General features: G+C 41.1%; 1 protein-coding gene across 2 annotated transcripts in view; it reads right to left on the reverse strand.

Annotated features, from left to right (window-relative positions):
* MARCHF3 (membrane associated ring-CH-type finger 3) overlaps positions 1–13,037 on the reverse strand; it is a 180,040-nt gene that overhangs the window by 128,107 nt on the left and 38,896 nt on the right. Inside the window, exon 1 of one of the 2 annotated variants that reach the window (XM_079144667.1) lies at positions 11,781–11,996. The exons of the other annotated variant lie outside the window; for it this stretch is intronic. The gene's annotated coding sequence lies outside the window, so the exon portion shown is untranslated. Of the gene's footprint in view, positions 1–11,780; positions 11,997–13,037 lie in introns of those variants that run through there. 2 annotated transcript variants of the gene reach the window in all.

Here is a 13,037-nt window from a genome sequence, read left to right on the forward strand (position 1 = left end):
TCTATTTTTGCCCTCAAACAGAATACAATGTAGGTTTTATTAGTCCTCAACTTTTTTAAAAAATATTTTTTAGGTGTCAATAGACATTTATTTATTTATTTATTTATTTATTTATATGCAGTGGTGAGAATCAAACCCAGTGCCTCACACACTCTAGGCAAGTATGCTACCACTGAGCCACAACCCCAGCCCCGTCCTCAAATTTTATAGGAAAAAATATGAGATGGATGTATTTAAGTTTAAATGACAATTGATATCTCACCTTCTTCTTGGGGAAGGCAATAAAGACAGATAAACACTGATTATGGATTATTAGAGATCAAAACTTATAAATATTCATTCATTCATTAACTTATTCACTTGTTTGTTCATTCATTTTACTACAAGTTTCAGCACTCATGAAATTTATGTTCTAGTGGAAGAGACAGATAAAAACAAGAGAGATCTGTTAGAGGAGACATTTAAAGACCTGAAGGGGAGGATGTAGCTGTAAGACCCACAGATGTGTGATTTAAGCAGAGGGAAGAGCAAATGCAAAGGTTCACAAGTAGGAATGGGACTGCCTTATTAGACTAACGAGGAAGACATACAGTTGGAAAACTGAGTGAGGGCAACAGGGTGAGTAATAAGGTCACACAGTTTGGAGTTTTGATCAGGACCTTATCACCCAATGCCCTGCAGCCCCTGGTAGACCTGGGACTGTTTTCCAAGTGAAGGGAAGTCATGGAGAGTAGGAAGGGATAGGCAGAGGAATCTAAGTCCAAATCCTAGCACAGCAATTTATACATTGTGTGGCATGAGCAAATTACTAGCTCTTCTTGGATGCTAAAGTTCTAATTTATGAAAGGGCCCTCAACAATAGTGAGTTGTAATCATCAGTAACTATGAGTCTTGTTAATATAATATATAATATAAATATATAATATATAATATATAAATGAAGTTAACAAAAAAGTTTACATTTAAATAGGACTATAATGCAAAATAACATACCGGAAATTTAGAATTATTTACAAACAAGTAAGTTATTTTAAACTCTTTTTTATTCAGTAAAGATCATATACTTATTGAGGATTAAATGACATAAATTAGTACATTCAAATTCATTAGGGTTTATTGTGATTCTAATCAGGACAATTATTGATTTGGCTCGTTTCTTTGTCCTTTAATTTGGTCTGTATTGTGGCTTTTTTTTTCTGTCTACCTAGGCCTTGCCCTTTTGTGTCCAGAAATGTGTAGTCATTCAATAGTATCTACCAATCACACAGCAATCAAGAAGCGAATTTCACAGTTATTTTCCAAGTCACAAGGCACTTATAGAGATGCCTGAGAACATCTACCTTTCCCACCTCACCTCCTCCAACACACACACACACACACACACACACACACACACACACACACACCCCATACATCTTTCTAGCTAAGAGAATCCTGAGTTTGTTCACATTCATCTTATCTCTCAGGTAATGATCCCCTGCTAGTGACTGAGAGATAGGGATGTGAACCAGTCTGGTCAGTGAGTGAGGGCCCCCCTGGGAGTTTTCTTAGTAATTTTTTCATAGTCTTCAAAAGAAGACCCTGGAATGCAGGGGATGGTTCCATTTTCTGTGCTCTAGATAGTGTCATGGCTACAAGAGACATTTGAACTACTACAACCATCTTATGAGTATGAAAAGGACTAGTCCTAGAGTTAACTAGTCCCCAAGGACAACAGAGGCAGAGAGGAGAAAGGGACCTGCCTCCTTGATGATGAAGGTCAGTGGATCAACCAATCCTGCCACCTGCTCTGTTTCTCATATAGGATAATACATTGCCTTACTATGCATGCCAATTTGAGTTGGAGTCTTTTGTTTTATATGCAGCAGATCTCTTAGTAAGTGTACTCTATTACCTCCATGTGGACAGTTCAATTCTGGAAAAAAAAAAATCACTCATTTCTCTGACCCTGAAAAGGTCTAGGATTGGAACAAGGACTCAGATTCTAGTTCAATGAATTCCAAGAACCCTGAGATAAGGATAAGAACATTTTAATTTGCAACACTGGAAGAGTTGACCAGAAAATCCCAAGGGGAAACACTTTAGAAATCAAAACAAGATGATATTTTGGACCAAATACATCCAGGACCAAATAGTCTATGGCTTTCCCTATTTGTTTAAAGAACTTTGGGGGCTGGAGAGATAGCTCAGTTGGTAGAGTGCTTGCCTTGCAAGCTCAAGGCCCTGGGTTCAATCCCCCAGTACCGCCCAAAAAAAAGAATTTTACTTTTGCCTCCCACCCATTTGGGATATCTGTTCTTCTCCCAAGAAGCATACTTCTCATGAATCTTTTATTCCTTAAGGTTGCCAACTCCATCTTTATCTAATTAATTACAAGTTTCAAAAGAGATCACATGGACTATCACAGACCCAGGCACAGGCCAGATGTTAGGGAATCAAAAGAAGTGTCATACTTCGCTGGACAAGAGAACTAGGGAAGAAGCACTCCAGAGAAGGAGTCAGGAGGTAGATTATCTGAAAAGGAAAGACAAAAACATTCTAACCATCTACTATGGTATGAATGTTTGTCCCCCCCCACCCCCAAATTCATACATTGAAAGGTAATCCCTAAATGTGACAGTATTAGAAAGTGGGACTTTTGGGAAGTGATTAGTTCATGAGGGCTCTGCCTTCATGGTTCCCTTATAAAAGGGACTCCAGACAGCTAGCTAGTCCCCTCTCTTCCATGTGAGCTGACAATGAAGAGGTGCCATTTATGAGGAAGAGGGACCTTGGAAGATACTGAATCCACCAGCACCTTAATATTGGACTTCCCAGCTTACGAAACAGAGAACAATAAATCTCGGTTATCTATAAATTAAATAATCTAAGGTATTTTGTCATGGTTAGCCCAAACAAAGACACCATCAAGGGATATCATTTACTTTTTTCTGCTATGTAGAATTTTTTAAAAATGAAAATATCAGGGATCAGCAAAATTCATTTTGTGAAAAACACAGATTAAGTAGGTGAAAGGAAGAGCTGGCGTAGGATTACTTCTTGTGGAGCTGATGGTGGGGATTGAGAATGTGAACAATAACAGATTACATAAATGTCTAATGGTTCACAATAAGTGAAAAACAGTATGGCTGGATATCAAATTAACCATTCCAGTCTAATAAGCATTTTTCCTATAAGAAAATTATAGAATTTTAAATTTAGCACATAATGGAGAGCAGAAAGTGTAATGCATACAGATTTTATAATTTCACATAGTATTTGAGAAACATTACTCAGAAAATGGAGTGAATATTATAACTGGTGAAAATTCGCTAAGACACCATAATTAAAGCAGAATAGTAAATGATGTCTTTGTTCTTGAAAGGGTCACCATCAGGATTCCATTTAATGTATTCATTACTAATCTGCAGCAAAAGTGGAAATTCATTCAATGTGATGATGGTATCTAACTGTGAGATATTATCAGGGGTAGGAAAGTGGTAGAAAAATACATGAAGAGGTTAGAAACAACACTACTTAATTAGATAAGTCAGGAAAAACAAACTGAAACACCAAAACCAAAAATTAATGAAGAAAAGAAAACTGAAGCTCACTGGCAATAATTCTGAAGGGAAAGAAAAAGTGACAAGTGTTGACATTGGTTACAAAGCAATTAACAACCCAGCCTCAAAGAGAAACATGCTATGGTTAGTGAACAAGAAGTTAAGAATTGGACAAGAGACACATCAGTCTACACACCCTGTTTTTAAAGAAATCAGGGTAGGCTTACCTTCATTCTCCCTATTCTGTGTGTACCTCTTTGGGATTTGAGGAAAGTTTCATTTCCTTGGTTGTAATGAACATGTCTGTTGCCAATGGAGTCTTGTGATGTGCACCTTAATGGCAGGAAGTGAGCAGGAGTTGGTAAGAGTGATTAGGCAGGTAGGGAGGGTATCACTGGTAAGTATGGTAAGGTAAAAAACATAGGTTTTGTGGGCTAATCACTTTTGCACCTCATAAGGCTGTCGTGGTATGCAATATCCCATCAGAAAAACACATTCGAGTGCTCCAAGAAAATCCTCTGATAATGGTCAAGAATGCAGTTATTCTTGCAGGGAAACGATTAATGATGGCACTGATTGTAGTAGGGTTTTTAGAAAGTGAAGTTCTTACCTGAAGAGAAGAGAAAGGGACTATCAAAGAAAGGAAAACATTATTGGAGGGTGGGGACTGAATTAAGAAGAGAAATGGAATTAGGGACAATTAAAGATTAAGGGATAATAACTTTCTGATTGAGAACCTCTGTTTGTGCTGCATTTATGAAAAGTGTAAAAGGAAGATTTGATATCTAGGATAAGAAAAGCAGATCTGAGAAAATGCAAAGCAAAACACCAGAGGGAAAATATTCACTCATTGCAGAGAAGGGAATGAGCTGATTGTTCCACAGATGTTGGCCTCTACACCCTTACTTGAAGCCTCCCTGAGGTCTTGCCAGGACCCCACATTAAAAGATAAAAGGAAAGTCCTGGATATGCAGGGGACAGGTGCTACTGACTTATAAGATCCAGATGAAACCAGTGTTTGAGCCCAGAACCTAATCCAGGATTGCTCCTCTTCTCTATGGCCTTGAACATCTAGATACCTGTAGATGTAATCACTCAATTTTCTAATATTTTCTTGGCAGATATGAGAAAAAAATCTATATTAAGTGAGGTTCAATCTCCGAGGTGAGACAGAAAATAGGGGTCCTTGATCTCCAGCATCCTCTAAAGACCCATACAATCTAATATAAAAGGGATATCTTAAAGGTCTTTATTTCACGCAGTTATGCTTAATTCAGTTGAACCATAAATTCCACCTGGAACACGGTCTGTACACAACCTCAGAAACAGTCCCTAGGAGTAGTGTTCACATAAGCCATAGATTGTGTCATAAAAATGATCATGTTGAGGATGTATCCTGAACAAAGGAAGATTTATAAATGAAAACTATTAAAAAGAAAAAGCTTCCCTATCACATTGAGCTTTGGACACCAGCAGCCTCTAGGCACAGAACCATCTGGCTCCTCAAAGGTCTCCCAAACCCATGGCCAAAGCTACCTAGTCACACCTGCATCTGATGGCCCAAGGAACTAAAGACATCTGAAACTTCAGAGGACAGGAAAGGCTATTCCAAATCTCAAAGCATGACCCACAAATTGACAGCCTTTCAAGATATAACAAGGGACATGCAAACAAAAGAGGAGCCAGGGGAGGAGAGGGCCCAGACAGGAAGGAATTGGTGACATCCTTGAAGACACACGGGAAGATAGTGGATGAAGCAGCAAGGCAGGAATGAAGTAAAGGGACTTTGAAGATGGGTGAGGCAGGGATAGGTGATCTTGTATGAAGTGCTGAGATCGGTACTAAAGCTGATAGTGGAGCCCTACAATTCAGTTATTGCTAATATTCAGACTTTTGGTAGACACTTTTGTACATTTTTTGAAGGCCTTAGATGTTCACTTATAATTCTTTGTAGCCTTTAGTGCACCTAACAACTACTTTTTTTTTTTTTTTTTGAGTAAACTTTCTTGAGAAACTATAAGATGAAAAGTGTGGTCCCTGTCCTCAAGAGGCTCCCAGTCTGGAGGGCAGAATACAAAAGATAAAGGCTCTGTTCAAAGAGGGTATTGACCAAAGGGGAACAAGGAAAATCTTCCCTTGAACTGAATTTTGAGTTAGCTAAGCAAAGAAAAGGTACTCCCATGATGGGTACTCAAATAATATTTGTTAATTAATTTCAGCTCATTTTTATATGTGCTGATTATCTGGAATATCACTTAAGGACTAGGATCGGTTCTATTGACTTTATTTTTATTATTGTCCATTTAAAAAAACAAATTTATCAATTTTAGTGGTCAGGGGTAGAATCTGAAAATAATACTGCATCTTTACTTTGGCTGGGGTGGGGACATACACTCATAATTTTTCCAATTACAAGGCATCTTCTTGTTGTATTTATTTCATAGCAAAAAGTTTTTAAAATCTTCAAAAAGAGCACATTTTGCTCACTTGAAATATGTGTGTATATTTTAGCATAAAATACACTTGGCAGAGCCTAACATAATTGGATGGCTACACCTTGCAAAAACTTGATTTCTTTTTAATCAAATTTTTAGAACCATGCTGGATTTCTTGCCAGTGCTGCAATAGTAAGCAATAAATACATCATTAGATCAATGGTGGTCTGATGATGGATTACTCAAAAGATAGTTCCAGCCAAGAAGAGTAAGACCAGAAATCTCATTGTGCAAAGATTAATAAAATATTGTTTAAAACATAGATACCAAGTTAATATAACAGGAAAGAAAACACTACAAAATAGAACAGAACGGCCATGGGTTTATGATGTAGTGATATTGATCATGGATTTTCCTAAGTACTCAAGAGCAGCCACACTATTATATATGCCTCTGATTAGACCCGGAGATGAGAAGGAAAACGTTACATAAAAAAGGAACTAACCAGGGGAAGGCCTGCTGCTATAATAAATTATTTAAAGCAAGCAGGGTGAGTGAGTTGTGAAGACAATATAAAACAGAATCAATGCCCCCAAGAAACCCCAAACCATTCGCACCTCTATAAATTTCTTACCGCCCTGCCTAGCGTTTTACTAGAGGTATTTCTTTCCCACATGTTCCCCATCCCACTTCCATTCCTGACCCTTCACTTTTGGCCCAATTCTCTTCTCAGAGCTTAACATTTGTTTTTCTTGTGAAACCCAGGATCTGCTGTCTTCGGTTACGTTTTTCAGCTTGTATTAGGAGTGTCTGTGAGGCCACAGATGAGAGCATCTGTCACTTCATTCATCTGGATCTTAAATTTCCCACTGACACTATAAGCTGGGATATCTAATATGATACACATATCAACATGACTTCAATATCAACCTTCACCTTTTTCTTTTCTTTTTTTTAAACCGCTATTTCATTAAATCCACAAAGCTAAAGCTAGAGTAAAACTTCTCTAGCTCAAATGACTGCTTTCTATTAGGAGATATTAGTAGACCCAAAAATTTACAGCGAAGGAAGGAACTTGAAGGAATATTTTGAAGGCAGGATTGTTAAAATGGATAATATTTAAGTATTAGGAGAAGTCAAAACAGATTGACTTGAAAAGTGGATTTTTTATAAGTTGACTTCACCATGGGAATAAGGATAAGGAAAGAAGGGTCAAAAACTTGAAAAGAATTTGTCAAATCAAAGTTAGATACCAGAAGTATGCCATGGCCAAAAAAAAAAAAAAAGTTAAAATTGTTGCATAGAAGCAATGACCTATGGCCCAGTTTCAAGAAAAGCAGCAATTCACTGAAGTTTTTTTTTTTTTTTTTTTTTTTAAACTAGGCTCAAATCAGGGCCATTGTGTGGTCAGAGACTGTGGTATACCTCAGGCTTTTCAACTTTTCTAAGCCTATCAGATCATGCAGAAGCTGGGCAAATAAAATATAAGTAATTCTATTTTGCCAGTGTGAAAACATTCTAGGCAGCATGACAATAGACAAACCAGTACAAGGTTAAAATACAATTCCAAAAAATTCACACAAGGTTTTGCTCCTATTGGACTCTGGGACCTTTAGCAAATTATTTGCCTCTCTAGGTCAAGGTTGGCTGATTAAGGTCAGGGTCATTGAACCAATTATCATATATGGTGGTTAACTTTAACAGTTTTTAAGAAAACTGTGACAAGGTCATATCGATATGAAAAAACTGAAAGAAAAGAGTAAAAAAACATAGATGATATGGTATAAATGACTAAGCATAACCCTATCTTATCACCGCAATGCTAAATAAAAAACAGTTCAAAACATAAAGCCAACTTCTCAGCTACTGGTGTCATATTTGAATATGAAAGACAGGATCTAAATATTATCCTTTTGTGGCTGCTGTTTGCTCATCTGGAACAAAGTGGAAAAAAATCAGTGTCCTCAAAGGATTGTTAAGATAAGTGACCTATCAACACGCTTGCCAAGAGCTTCTTTAAACAGAAATTGCTCCATGAAAGTCCCAGTGATGATCCAATGGTCTGGAACAATTCAAGTTCAATGCTCTGGCCCACATCCTTTTGTCATCAGGGAAGTAAATATTCTGAGCACCTTTGACCTCTGAGAAGTCATTTAGTATTTTAGGTACTAGAATGGTAAGAAAGAGGGAAGGGCGGCTTTAACAGATCCATTCTCTTTCATATCTTATTTAGGAGTCTTTTATGGAGAATTGTACATATCATTCTGAAATGGGAAAATAGGATCCAGATGTCAATATCAAATGATAAATAAAAAACTGACAATAATTAATAAATGAAAATTCACACTGATTTCACTGAAAAGAGAAGTAACAACAAATTCTCAACCCATCTCTCTCTGATAATAAGAAATCCCACCCAATTAATTAGACAAATACTTCAAAATACTTCTAAGTGACTTTCAGAAGATGAGTATGCCTAGTCATTTGCAGTGGTGCACACCTGTAATCCCAGCAGCTTGGGAGGATGAGACAGGAGAAACCCAAGTTCAAAATCAGCCTCAGCAACTTAGCAAGGCCCTAAGCAACTCAATGAGACCCTGTCTCTAAAAAAAAAAAAAAAAAAAAAAAAAAAAGAAGCTGGGGATGTGGTTCAATGTTAAGTTCCTCTGAGTTCAATCCCTGGTAACGGAAAAAGAAAAAGATGAGTATCCTTGGGCTCTTAGGTGGGTGGCCTGGGACAATCTGCTGGCTAACAACAGAGCAGCGGTAGCTTCCCAAGGAGACCCCTGATATGTAAGTCTGCATTAGCTCAGCTGAAGTGTGCAGTTTGGTTCTTGCCTCCAGCCTGCAATGACTCTTTTAAAAAAGAAAGGTGCATTGTCTCCTACCTTCCAAGGAGAAATGTCTGACAAGGTGTACTACGGCTGGCCAAATCATTCCACAACTTCCCAGAAACCAGGAGTGGGAGTTGGTGGTAGAGGGGACAAGATTAGGAAGGGATCTTAAACTACCTTGCTTCCTAAGACAAACTTCCTTAAAATTGGAAAGGAATAGCTGAGGTTTCCAAAACTACTCTAAACACTGGACAAAAGGGGCCCATTGTTGAGGAAAGAGAGTTAATGTATTACCTATAAATTTCACAAGGCCAGTAAACACCACCTGGAAATTTCTGAACAATTATTTGTTAAATCAATTCACAACCTATGTTCTTTAACATCACAGAACACCACTCCAGTGTTTCTTGAGTCCCCTGAGGGAATCCCTGGTGTCAGAATCATATGGAGGTAACTATTGAAAATGCAGATTCCCAAGCACCATCCTAGACCCAGAATTGAATCCCAAAGACTAGAGTCCAGTCTAAGAACTAAATTTCTAAGGAGCAACCCAGTTGATTTGGATGATTCATATCAAGGCAGGAGAATTACAGTGTCTATATAGCTCATCAGAAATTTAGATATGCATATATTAGACATTTGTGTATTTGCCCCCAAATAAGTATATACACCAAAGAAGTGAAGACAATACTTCTTGTGATGAGTTCCTAAAACCATTCCAGTTTATTCTGCCCACACATAATGATAACCATTATTAAAATGTAATTATGAGCATAAAATTATTGTGAAAAATATTAACTATGCTTTTTAAAAATGCTGCCTTTATTGTCACCCAAAGTAATTGTGCTATTAAAGGAATTTATAGTTTTTTAAAATATCAGTCACTTGGCTGCAGGAACTTATTAAGCTGTTATATTCCTCCCATACCCTTTTAGTCACCAGAATTTTTGTGATAAAACCTTTTTATTATTTTTAAACTATAAATTATGAAACATTGCTACTAGTGATTAGGCTGAATATGAATTTATGTCCAAGATATAAATTCCTTAAAAGCATGTTTCATTAGAATTACTAAGACAGTCTTAACTCCAGTCTCTGCAATAAAGCTCTATTTACTTCTATTAAAGTTTTTTGTTTTTTGTTTTTTTTTTTGGTGCAAAACAATTCAGTTTTAATGCATTCTCTTAAGAAGAAAAAGAAAACAGTTTCTGATATACACACTACTGCAAAGCAGTAAACCAGTGTTGCATGGTGATGTGACAAGCACCACATTTCTTTTTCTAGAGGGATTATTTTTTCTCCAATAAGCTCCCCCTCCCTGAAATCATGGCTACAATTATTTCACAAAACAGTTTGTCATTTCTAGAGATAATATTCCCTTCTTCCTTTCTCCCTCACTAAAACTGCAAGTTCAGGAAAAATAATGAGTGAAAATAGAATTTGAGAGGCAGGCTTTGTTTGTAGCATGTTGATTCTGCTAAAGGGTTGCCCCCCACTCACCCTCCACCCCAGTACTCTGACTCAAGTATACACATTATGTTTTAACAGATGGGAAGGCTGGCGGCTGCTGGGCTGTAAAACAGGAAGGCGAATCTGCACCTAGTGGTATTGAACTGAATGCTCGTAAAGTTCACGGACATAACACTGACCCAGACAGACTAGGCAGATGGAGACATGCTTACACATATACACCCACCATACACTCCACAGCTCCTAGGGCTCATCTCTGTGACCCTGGGAAAGTTCAAGGCTGCTTCCCCTTTACATATTTTTGCCACATCCACCTATTAATTGTACACATACACATATATATACAAGTATATATATATATATGAATGAATACATATATACGTATATCCACATACGCTTACACACATATAACTACATATGTCAACGTTTTGTGTATTTTTCAAAGATCTAAATAGTCCCAAGTTCTGGACCCCATTCTCTTTCTAGTGCTCTCAGTAAACTCTCATGTCAAATAAGAATGACAAGAAAATATTGTACTGGATTCTATTTAGTCAACAATAATATAAACTTCGTGTATGTAATTGCCCTCAGATAAACAAGCTGCTTATACCATTAAAAGTGAAAAAGAAAAATCTAATCCAGACCGAGTCACAAAGTGTCAGGTTTAACCTTGACTCCTCTGTTGTCAGTTCTTGCCACAACTTCATCACTTAAACACACAGGTGCTCAAACAAACGCCACCGGACCAGTTGGCGGACCCTTCCGCAGTATTGCCTTGGTCTCTCCTGAGCAGGGGCAGCATTAGACAGAGCGGCTCTTCCCCCGACACACACCCGGGTCCTAATTAAGTCCCTCAGACATATCTCGCGGGTGAATGTCTCCGGAGGTTCGAGCCCCTCAGGAGTGGCGCGGATTCAAGTGCTGATAGGAAGTAATTACTTTACAAAGTTTAACGTCCAGCAGCGCTGTCAATTCCTTTCCATCTGCAAAACACTGAAGCCCCTGCTTCAGTACCCGGCTGGTCACTCCATTTCTGGCGGCTGAAGACCCACCCCGAACACGAACGCTCGCTCAGCCTACGGATTCAGATACCGACGCCCGGCTACCCCGCCGCACCGGCTGGGGCGCCGGTTAATGTTGAGGCTCCAGTCCACACGCCATCTAGGAACTGCTGTCCGCACACCAGAGGGCACGGAAGCCGCCCCCCGCGCGGTGTCGCCGCCGCAGAGGGACAGGGGCGCGTCCGGACCTAATAATGGCAATTACGCCAAGTTGATGCGTACCCAGAATCGCGTTCGGGGCCGAGTTGGGATGCTTTGAAAACAAGAAGTTCGGGAGTGGGCATATTGGCACGGAGTAAATCCCGCACAGCCCTGATCTCCCACAGCTGCCACGCTCGGACTGACCGACCGACGAGCGCCAGGACGCGTCCGGTCTCCCGGTTCGCCGGCCGCCGAACGGCGCCGAGAGAAGCCGCTCGCCTGCGCGCGGGCACTCACCCTCCTTGCTGAGTCCTGATCGCAGACCGACGCCCCTTCTGCAGGTCCTCAGTTCCAAGTTGCCCCGAACCGGCTGTTTCCCACGTCCCAGCGGGCCGGGGCACATTGGATGTGGCCGGCGCCGCCAAGGGAGCACCGCAAGCCCGGCGGCCGCCCGGACTCAGCAGTCTCCGGAGCGCGCTGACAATTCGCGGACCTGATCAGCGAATGAGGCGGAACGCCGGGCAGAGCAGACCAGGCTCCGGAGGGAGGCGGGGCCGGGCCGTGAGAGGGGCGGAGCCAGACCCGGACCGGCCTCGCGGGGCGGAGCGTCAATCAACCCGTGACTGATGAAGCAGACAGCCAATCGTGATGGCGCTAGGACCTTGGACTACCGCGGGCTGTGCCTAGCACCAGTTCCCGCCCCGCAGCCACTATCCAATCGCCTGCGGCCGAAGGCTGTCTTGGGGTACGCACTGGCGGCGGCGAAGTTGGTTACTGCAAAGTGCGGTGTCTACTGGCCGGTTCTGCGTGGCTTGCTGCAGTGGGACTTGGACGCTTTAGGAGGGAGGCGACGGCCCCTGAAGCCCCCTAGCCGAGAGAGGTCGGGAGGCCCGGAAGACATCACGTGTCTGTGTGCTGTGGAGCGAGAAGCCCTACCGCAGCGAAGGCAGAGACCCGGTTGACAACGCTCGTACCTAGATCCTGCAAGAAGAGCGGAACTTGTCTGCTCTAAAGGAGCTCCTGCCGTGGGAGGGAACTAAGGACCCAAAGAAAGTGAGGCCCAGGACTGGCCACCCAGCCACTGATGGAAGACTGACCCGGAGACCGAGAGCTCCGGGCTCCCTGGAAAACGTTCTGATCTCGAGAGATCTGAAACACTCAAGCTTCAGAAATCTCACGGAAAGTTCAGTATAGGCCCTCCTCCTCCTCACCCTTGCTCTCACACCACTGTCGCAGGTAACCTTACCAGGTGCCTCCGTCCCTTCTTGCCTGCGCATGGTGTCCAGGGTACTAGCGCAGAGCGGGACACCAATAGTAGGCACCAGCGCTAGAAGGCGCCAGAATCTGCTAGACCCTCCCTCTCCCAGGATGACTGACCTTCAGAGTAGCATCCCCAGCGGTGACTTCTGTGACTGTCTTCTGGGTCCACCAGGATTCTGGAGGGACCGGAAACATCCATCTTTGTGGACAGGAAGCCGCAGAGGAGCCATACCTGTCCCACTGTGTGCTTCCACCCACTTCCATATCCCTGGCTGGGATGGAGACATGGAGTCA

This window comes from Sciurus vulgaris (genome assembly GCF_902686455.1).
Source record: "Sciurus vulgaris genome assembly, chromosome: 6".
Taxonomy (NCBI): domain Eukaryota; kingdom Metazoa; phylum Chordata; class Mammalia; order Rodentia; family Sciuridae; genus Sciurus; species Sciurus vulgaris.